At 47.9% G+C, this 8,278-nt stretch overlaps 1 protein-coding gene across 1 annotated transcript in view; it reads right to left on the bottom strand.

Moving 5' to 3' along the window:
• LOC143937504 (PRKC apoptosis WT1 regulator protein-like) overlaps window positions 1-7,864 on the bottom strand; it is a 96,449-nt gene extending 88,585 nt beyond the window's left edge. Inside the window, exon 1 of the mRNA XM_077460814.1 lies at window positions 7,726-7,864. The gene's annotated coding sequence lies outside the window, so the exon portion shown is untranslated. The remainder of the gene's footprint in view (window positions 1-7,725) is intronic.
• Window positions 7,865-8,278: the final 414 nt, after the last annotated feature.

The raw sequence follows: 8,278 nt of genomic DNA on the forward strand, positions 1-8,278 counted from the left end.
CCTCCTCTCTGGGGTGAGGGTTCTTTGGGTGAATGGCCTCATCAGGTGCTTGCCCAGACCGAATGCTTCATCAGCAATAAAGACGAACGGGAGTCCTTCCACGTTGTCCGCATCAGGGGGCAACGCCAGGCCGCCAGTCTGGAGACGTTGGTAAAACTCCATCTGGGAAAAGACTCCTCCATCCAACAATTCTTCCCCACATCCACATAGAGGAACTCATATTGTTGACACCACCGCCATTAACACTATACTATTAAACCTCTAATGCCGCGTACACACGATCGGACTATCCGGCGGACTTAGTAGCGGAGGTCCGCTGGACTTTCCAGAGCGGACCTGCCCACACACGACCGGACTTTTTCGGTGGACTAGGTCCGGCGGACAATCCGCCAGACTATGACGGGAGTCCATGACTCAAAATTGTCCGCCGGACTCGGCAGTCCAGCGGACAATCCGCCTGTCTGTGTGCTAGTCCGCCGGACTTTTGAAATAAACGGACTTGCCCACACACGGAGTGAAGTCCGTTAATTTTGAACGTGGCTCCAGGTAGACGGAACTAGCGCAGGAAGTCAATGTCGCAGAGATTGACACCTCGCTAGCCCCGTCACCTTGTATGGATTTAAAGGGGAAGCCCTACGTGAAAAATATGGCGTGGGGGTCCCGCCCAAAGTCCATAGCAGACCCTTATCCAAGCACACAGCCTGGCCGGTCAGGAAAGGGAGTGGGGATGAGTGAGCGCCCCCCCTCCTGAACCATACCAGGCCGCGTGCCCTCAACATGGGGGGTGCTTTGGGGAAGGGCCCCCCACCCCAAAGCACCTTGTCCCCATGTTGATGAGGACAAGGGCCTCTTCCCAAAAAAAACCCCTGATTGTAGGGGTCTGTGGGCAGGGGCTTATCAGAATCCGGGAGCCCCCATTAATAAGGGGGCCCCCAGATTCCGGGACACCAGATTCCGCCCCCCCCCCACTTTATGTGAATGAGTATGGGGTACCATGTACCCTTACCCATTCACCTGGGGAAAAATGTGTACATAAAAAACACAAGTTTTTAAAATACTTTATTAGACAGCTCCGGGGGTCTTCTCTTCTTCCGTCTTGATGGGGTCTTCTCGCCGTACTCCTCCACTATCTTCTGCTAGCTCTTGTACTAGCGGAGGAGCCCCGACTTTCTCCTTTGTCGCCATCCAGGGGTCTTCTTCCGACTTCTGGGGTCTTGTCCCGCCTTCGTTTCTTCTTGCCGGGCCTCTGCTTTCTTCTTCCAGCTCTTTTACTAGCATTGGCCCGGTCTTCTGTCGCTGTCGCCTTCTGCTTCTTCTTCTTCTTCCGATTTTGAAACAACGCTCTCTTCAGCCTTAATGGCAGGGACGCGTTGTGCAGCAACTTACATAGAGACAAGGGGCGGGTCACCGGGTGATGTCACATGGTGACCCCGTCCCTTATGATGTCACAGTACCAGCATCCTCCTACATAAGGGGCGGGGTCACCATGTGACATCATCCGGTGATCCCGCCCCTTGTCCCTATATAAGTCGCTGCACAACACGTCCCCAGCATTACGGCTGGAGAGAGCGTCGTGTCAACATCGGAAGAAGGAAGAAGAAGAAGAGAAGAAGAAGCAGAAGGCAGCGGCGGCGACAGAAGACCGGGCCAACGCTAGTAAAAGAGCTGGAAGAAGAAAGTAGAGGCCCGGCAAGAAGAAATGAAGAGCGGGACAAGACCCCCGAAGTCGGAAGAAGATCCCCGGACGGCAGCGGCGACGAAGGAGAAAGCCGGGCTCCTCCGCTAGTAAAAGAGCTAGCAGAAGATAGGAGTCCGGCGGGCAGACCCCATCAAGACGGAAGAAGAAAAGACCCCCGGAGCTGTCTAATAAAGTATTTAAAACATTTTTCCCCAGGTGAATGGGTAGGGGTACATGGTACCCCATACTCATTCACATAGGGTGGGGGGCCGGAATCTGGGGGCCACCTTATCAAAGGGGGCTCCCGGATTCTGATAAGCCCCCCGCCCGCAGACCCTGACAACCAACGGCCAGGGTTGTTGGAAAGAGGCCCTTGTCCTAATCAACATGGGGACAAGGTGCTTTGGGGTGGGGGGGCGCAGGGCCCCCCTTCCCCAAAGCATCCCCCCATGTTGAGGGCACATGGCCTGGTACGGCTCGGGGGGGGGCGCTCGCTCGTCCCCACCCCCTTTCCTGACTGGCCGGGCTGCGTGCTTGGATAAGGGTCTTCTATGGACTTTGGGGGGACCCCCACGCTGTTTATTTGGCATAGGGCTTCCCCTTTAAATCCATACAAGGTGACGGGCTAGCGAGGTGTCAATCTCGCTGATGGAGGCGACGACATTGACTTCCTGCGCTAGTTCCGTCTACCTGGAGCCACATTCAAAATGAACAGACTTTACTCCGTGTGTGGGCAAGTCCATTTGTTTCAAAAGTCTGGCAAAAAAGTCCGGACAATTTTGAGTCAAAACTTATTTCTAATGCCACGTACACACGTAGCCGACTATCCAGCGGACTTTCCGAACGGGCTACTTGCCCACACACGGCACTTTTTCAGCGGACTAATACGGCATACTAAGTCCGTTGTACTATTCGCCCTACTTTTGAAATGAATTGACTCGCCCACACACGCGGAGGAAAGTCCGCTCATTTTGAGCGCGTCTCCAGGTAGGCGGGGCCCGCGAAGGAGACGTCGCTGGCCCCGCCACCTGGTATGGACCTAAAGGGGAACCCCAATGCCGAAAAAATTGGCGTGGGGGCCCCCCCAAGGTCCACCTCAGACCCTTTTCCGAGCACGCTACCCGGCCGGCCAGGAAAGGGGGGGGACGAGCAAGCGCCACCCCTCCTGAGCCGTACCAGGCCGTGTGCCCTCAACATGGGGGGGTGCCTTGGAGAAGGGGGGGCCGCGCGGTCCCCCCACCCCAAAGCACCTTGTCCCCATGTTGATGAGGACAAGGGCCTCTTCCCAACAACCCTGGCCGTTGGTTGTTGGGGTCTGCGGGCGGGGGGCTTATCGGAATCCAGCCCCCCACCCTATGTGAATGAGTATGGGGTACAATGTACCCCTACCTATTCACCTGTAAAATAAAGTACAAAAAAACACAACACACAAGGGTTAAAATAGTTTATTGCACAGCTCCGGGGGCTTCCATCTTCGGGGGTCTTCTCGCCGGACTCCTCCGCTATCTTCTGCTAGCTCTTTTACTAGCGGAGGAGCCCGGCTTTCTTCCTCGCCACCACCCTCTTCTTCTGACTTCGGGGGTCTTGTCCCCCTCTTCGGTTCCTCTGCCGGGCCACCGCGCCTTCTTCTAGCTCTTTTACAGGCGGTGGCCCGGTCTTCTGTCGCCGCTGTCGTCGTCGCCGCCTTCTGTTCTTCTGTTCTTCTCTTCAGATGTTGCCTCGTCGCATCCTCCGCTCACAATGGCACAGACGCGACGTGTGGCGACTTATATAGGGACATCGCCGGATGATGTCCCCGCCTATTATGGTGTCACAGTCCCAGAGGATGCTGGGACTGTGACATCATAATAGGTGGGGACATCATCCGGATTGTCCGCCGAAATACAAGTCCGGCGGGAAGATTGGAGTGAAAAACTACTTTCTAAGTCCGCCGTACTTTCGGGTCAAAAAAGTCCGCCGGAGGCTACACACGGGGAGATTGTCCGGCGGACTTGACTTTGCCGGACTTTTCCACCCGATTGTTTGATCGTGTGTACGCGGCATAAGTCTGCTGGACTTTTAGGAACAAAAAGTCTGCCGGAGCCCACACACGGGCGGATTGTCCGCCGGATAATCTGATCGTATGTACGCGGCATTATAGTTATAATAATAAGACCCCGAATGGGGTGATGGCACGATGTGGACATGCTTCCCAACTATAGCCCCTCCACAGTTGGAAGAGTCCCAACGGTCGGCAAAATGGGATGTCCCAGTCTGCCATTCCTGTGGCGTTAAAGGAAACTGTGGAGTCAAAACAGAAAAAAAATATATAAGTACTTTGCACATAACATTGCAAGCAGATTAGACACAAACGTTCTTGGCCAACATCAGTGAAACATTTATTTTAAGGAGTATTTCAAGACAAAAATCTAAGGTCCACTTATGAGATTCCTCACCCCCTCTAATGGCCCACTGTAAAAATTTTGGGGGGGGGGGGGGGTTCGATCTGCATTTGGGACCCAAAAAAAAGCCTCTGGCGCTCTGCCTGAATTTAAGGACACACATAACATTTGTACACATTTTAGGGGTGTTTTGGGTAAAGCACTACAATGGAGCTGACAAAATACATTGTTAAGGGACTAGGCTATAGGTGTATATGGGCCCAGGATAGCATGCTGGGGAGGTTAGTGAAGGCAAATATGCATGTAGGCCAAAAATTAAGCATTAAAAGCTTACAGCATGCATGAGGCTAAAGGGGACATTCACAGCATATTCCAATCATGGTAATTAGGGAATGATGAAATAAATACAATACTTTAGCAAATATTAAATACATATAATGTGATGTTAAAGGAGAAAACTTACCCTCATATTGTCTTTCTGCAGGACCTGAATGATGGCAAAACAAGTCACGCGGGAGTAACCAATTCTTGGTCCATGAACTCCTCCTCACCCTGTTCATGGACTGGGCTTGGGTCAAAGTATGAACCCCAACACCAAGCCCCCACACAGCACAAACTGTACGAGAAGTACCCGCAACATGGTTTCAAAACGGTCAGCTGGTCAGAATGAACTTAACAGAATGCACTGAAGAACAGCAAGGCCTGTGAAGAGCGAGCTGAAAATCAGCAATGCGCGGACAAGAACGCACTGAAAAACAAACTGACTACACGCACTGAAAACCAGATATAAACCCACAAGCATAAACTGAACAGCAGTTCAAACGATCTGAAACGCAAGAGTCTGAAAAACGCGAATCGTCTCTAACCAAACTTCTACTAACACGAGATTAGCAGAAGGAGCCCAAAGGGTGGTGCACTTGGCATTGAACTTCCTTTTTCTATTCCCGTCCTACGTGTTGTACGTCACCGCGTTCTTTGGTGTGATCGTGTGTACGCAAGACAGTTTCAGCAGAATTCCGTCGGAAAAACCTTCAGAGTTTATTCCGATGGGAAAACCGGTCGTGTGTATACGGCATTAGGGGTGTACTCACTTTTGTGGCCAGCAGTTTAGACATTAATGGCTGTGTGTTGAGTTATTTTCAGGGGATAGCAAATTTACACTGTTATACAAGCTGTACACTCACTACTTTACATTGTAGCAAAGTGTCATTTCTTCAGTGTTGTCACATGAAAAGATAGAATAAAATATCAGTGATGTCAATATACAAGTACAGTACAATGAAAAAAGCATTCAGATACAGTGATATCAGTACACAGGTGCAAAGATGTTAATATACAATAAAAGGTGTAGTGATGTCAGTAAACGTGTACAATTATGTCAGTATACAGGTGTAATTATGTATATAGACGCAGTGATGTCAGTGAACAGGTGCAGTGATGTCAGTATACAGATACAGTTGTGTATACAGGAGCAGCAATGTAAGGTAGGTACATTAATGTTAGTATACAGGCACATAGATGTCAGCATACATATACAGTGATATCAGTTTATAGAAAAAGTGATGTCAATATACAGGTACAGTTATGTATACAGGTACAATGATGTTGATATACAGTTCAGGTGCAATGATGTCAGTATACAGGTACAATTATGTCAATATATAATTATGTATACAGGTACAGTGAGTATACAGGTGTAGTAACATATACCGGTGTAGTGATGTCAGTAAACAGGTACAGTATTATTAGTAAACAAGCACAGCCATGTCAGACACGTAGCAATGTCAGCATTGATGTTGATGTTGATATATAGGTGCAGCAATGTCAGTACATGGGTAATATTACAGTGTATAATTATATGGGTATAATTATGTATACAGGTGCAGTGATGTCATTATTGTCAGTAAAAAGGTGCAGTAATGTCAGTATACAGGTGCAGTGATGTCAGTATACAGGTGCAGTGATGTTAGTATACAGATACAGTGATGTCAGCATACAGGTGCAGTGATGTCATTATTGTCAATATACAGGCACAGTGATGTCAGTAATGTTAGTATACAAGTGCAGTGATATCAGTATACAAGTACATTGATGTTATTATACAAGTGCAGTGATATTAGTATACAGGTACATTGATGTTATTATACAGGTGCAGTGATATTAGTATACAGGTACATTGATGTTATTATACAGGTGCAGTGATGTCAGTATACTGATACAGTGATGTCAGCATACAAGTGTAGTAATGTCATCATTGTCAGTATACAGGTGCAGTGATGTCAGTATACAGGTACAATGATTTTAGTATACAGATACAGTGATGTCAGCATATAGGTGCAGTGATGTTTGCATACAGGTGCAGTAATGTCATTATTGTCAATACACAGGTGCAGTAATGTCAGTATACAGGGGCAGTGATGTCATTTTTGTCAGTATACAGGTGCAGTGATGTCAGTATACAGATACAATGATGTTAGTATACAGGTGCAGTGATGTCATTATTGTCAGTATACAGGTGCAGTGATGTCAGTATAAAGGTACAATGATGTTAGTAGACAGATGCAGTGATGTCATTATTGTCAGTAAGGTGCAGTAAAGTCAGCATACAGGTACAATGATGTTAGTATACAGATACAGTGAAGTTAGCATACAGGTATAGAAATGTCATTATTGTCAATACACAAGTGCAGTAATGTCAGTATACAGGTGCAGTGATGTCATTATTATCAGTATAAAGGTGCAGTGATGTCATTATTGTCAATACACAGGTGCAGTAATGTCAGTATACAGGTGCAGTGATGTCATTATTGTCAGTAAAAAGGTGCAGTAATGTCAGTATACAGGTATAATGATGTTAGTATACAGATACAGTGATGTCAGCATACAGGTGCAGTGATGTCATTATTGTCAATACACAGGTGCAGTAATGTCAGTATACAGGGGCACTGATGTCATTATTGTCAGTATACAGGTGCAGTGATGTCAGTACTGTCAGTATACAGGTGCAATGATGTTAGTAGACAAATGCAGTAATGTCATTATTGTCAGTAAAAATGTACAGTAATGTCAGTATGCAGATACAATGATGTCAGAATACAGGTGCAGTGATGTCAGAATACAGGAGCAGTGATGTCAGTATACAGGTGCAGTGATGTCAGTATACAGGTGCAGTGATGTCAGCATACAGGTGCAGTTATGTCAGCATACAGGTGCAGTGAGGTCAGCATACAGGTGCAGTTATGTCAGCATACAGGTGCAGTTATGTCAGCATACAGGTGCAGTTATGTCAGCATACAGGTGCAGTTATGTCAGCATACAGGTGCAGTGAGGTCAGCATACAGGTGCAGTGATGTCAGCATACAGGTGCAGTGATGTCAGAATACAGGAGCAGTGATGTCAGAATACAGGAGCAGTGATGTCAGCATACAGGTGCAGTGATGTCAGCATACAGGTGCAGTGATGTCAGAATAGAGGTGCAGTGATGTCAGTATACAGGTGTAGTGGTGAAGTGTAGGAGGTGAATACATAGAGTAAGTAAGCAGAGGGTGATGATAGCACATGTAGATGTCTGTAATGTGATGCATGTGGATGATGCTGAGATAATGTGATTGATGGGGTGTTCAGATGAGTCCAGTAATGGGGGGGAGATGACCCCATGTCTGATACCTCCTTGCTGTAGAGAGGATTCCTCGGCTTCCGCCTGCAGTGTGGGAACTCCCTGGGGGAGGAGTGAGACCCCCTGGCCGAAGCTGTGCAGATCAGACACTGCTTCCCAAAGGAGCAGAACCCTGTGATCCCAACAGGAGGAGCCTGCAGCCCCTCTCCCCCTCCCGCACACCCCAGACTCCTTTTATAGCAAAGTGCCTGCAACTTGGCATACTCTACTTCCAAAGGCAATGAATCATTTCCTCCACTTCACAAAAATGGGAGAAAGCTTCTTAGGTTTGCTGTGGAAAATGAAATCAGATTATTCGGTTTAAAAAAAAGATATGTATATAAAAATAAATTGTTGTGGTTCCAGAAGCCAGCAAGTGTTTGAAGGATGTGAATTTCCAGAGGAGGCTGCTGTGGGAAGCACAGAGCACAGACAGTGTTATAGGCAGTGTATGAGCTCCCCCGCTTGACAGTCCATTAACCTCATCATCATCCTGGATAATGGCATTCTGGAACCTCAGCTTTCTGGGCCTCTTTTAGCACAATAGTGAATGCACACGTTATG

Source organism: Lithobates pipiens, unplaced genomic scaffold (assembly GCF_037356315.1).
Source record: "Lithobates pipiens isolate NorthernLeopardFrog02 unplaced genomic scaffold, aLitPip1_a1.2 Scaffold_10, whole genome shotgun sequence".
NCBI classification, from domain to species: Eukaryota; Metazoa; Chordata; class Amphibia; order Anura; family Ranidae; genus Lithobates; species Lithobates pipiens.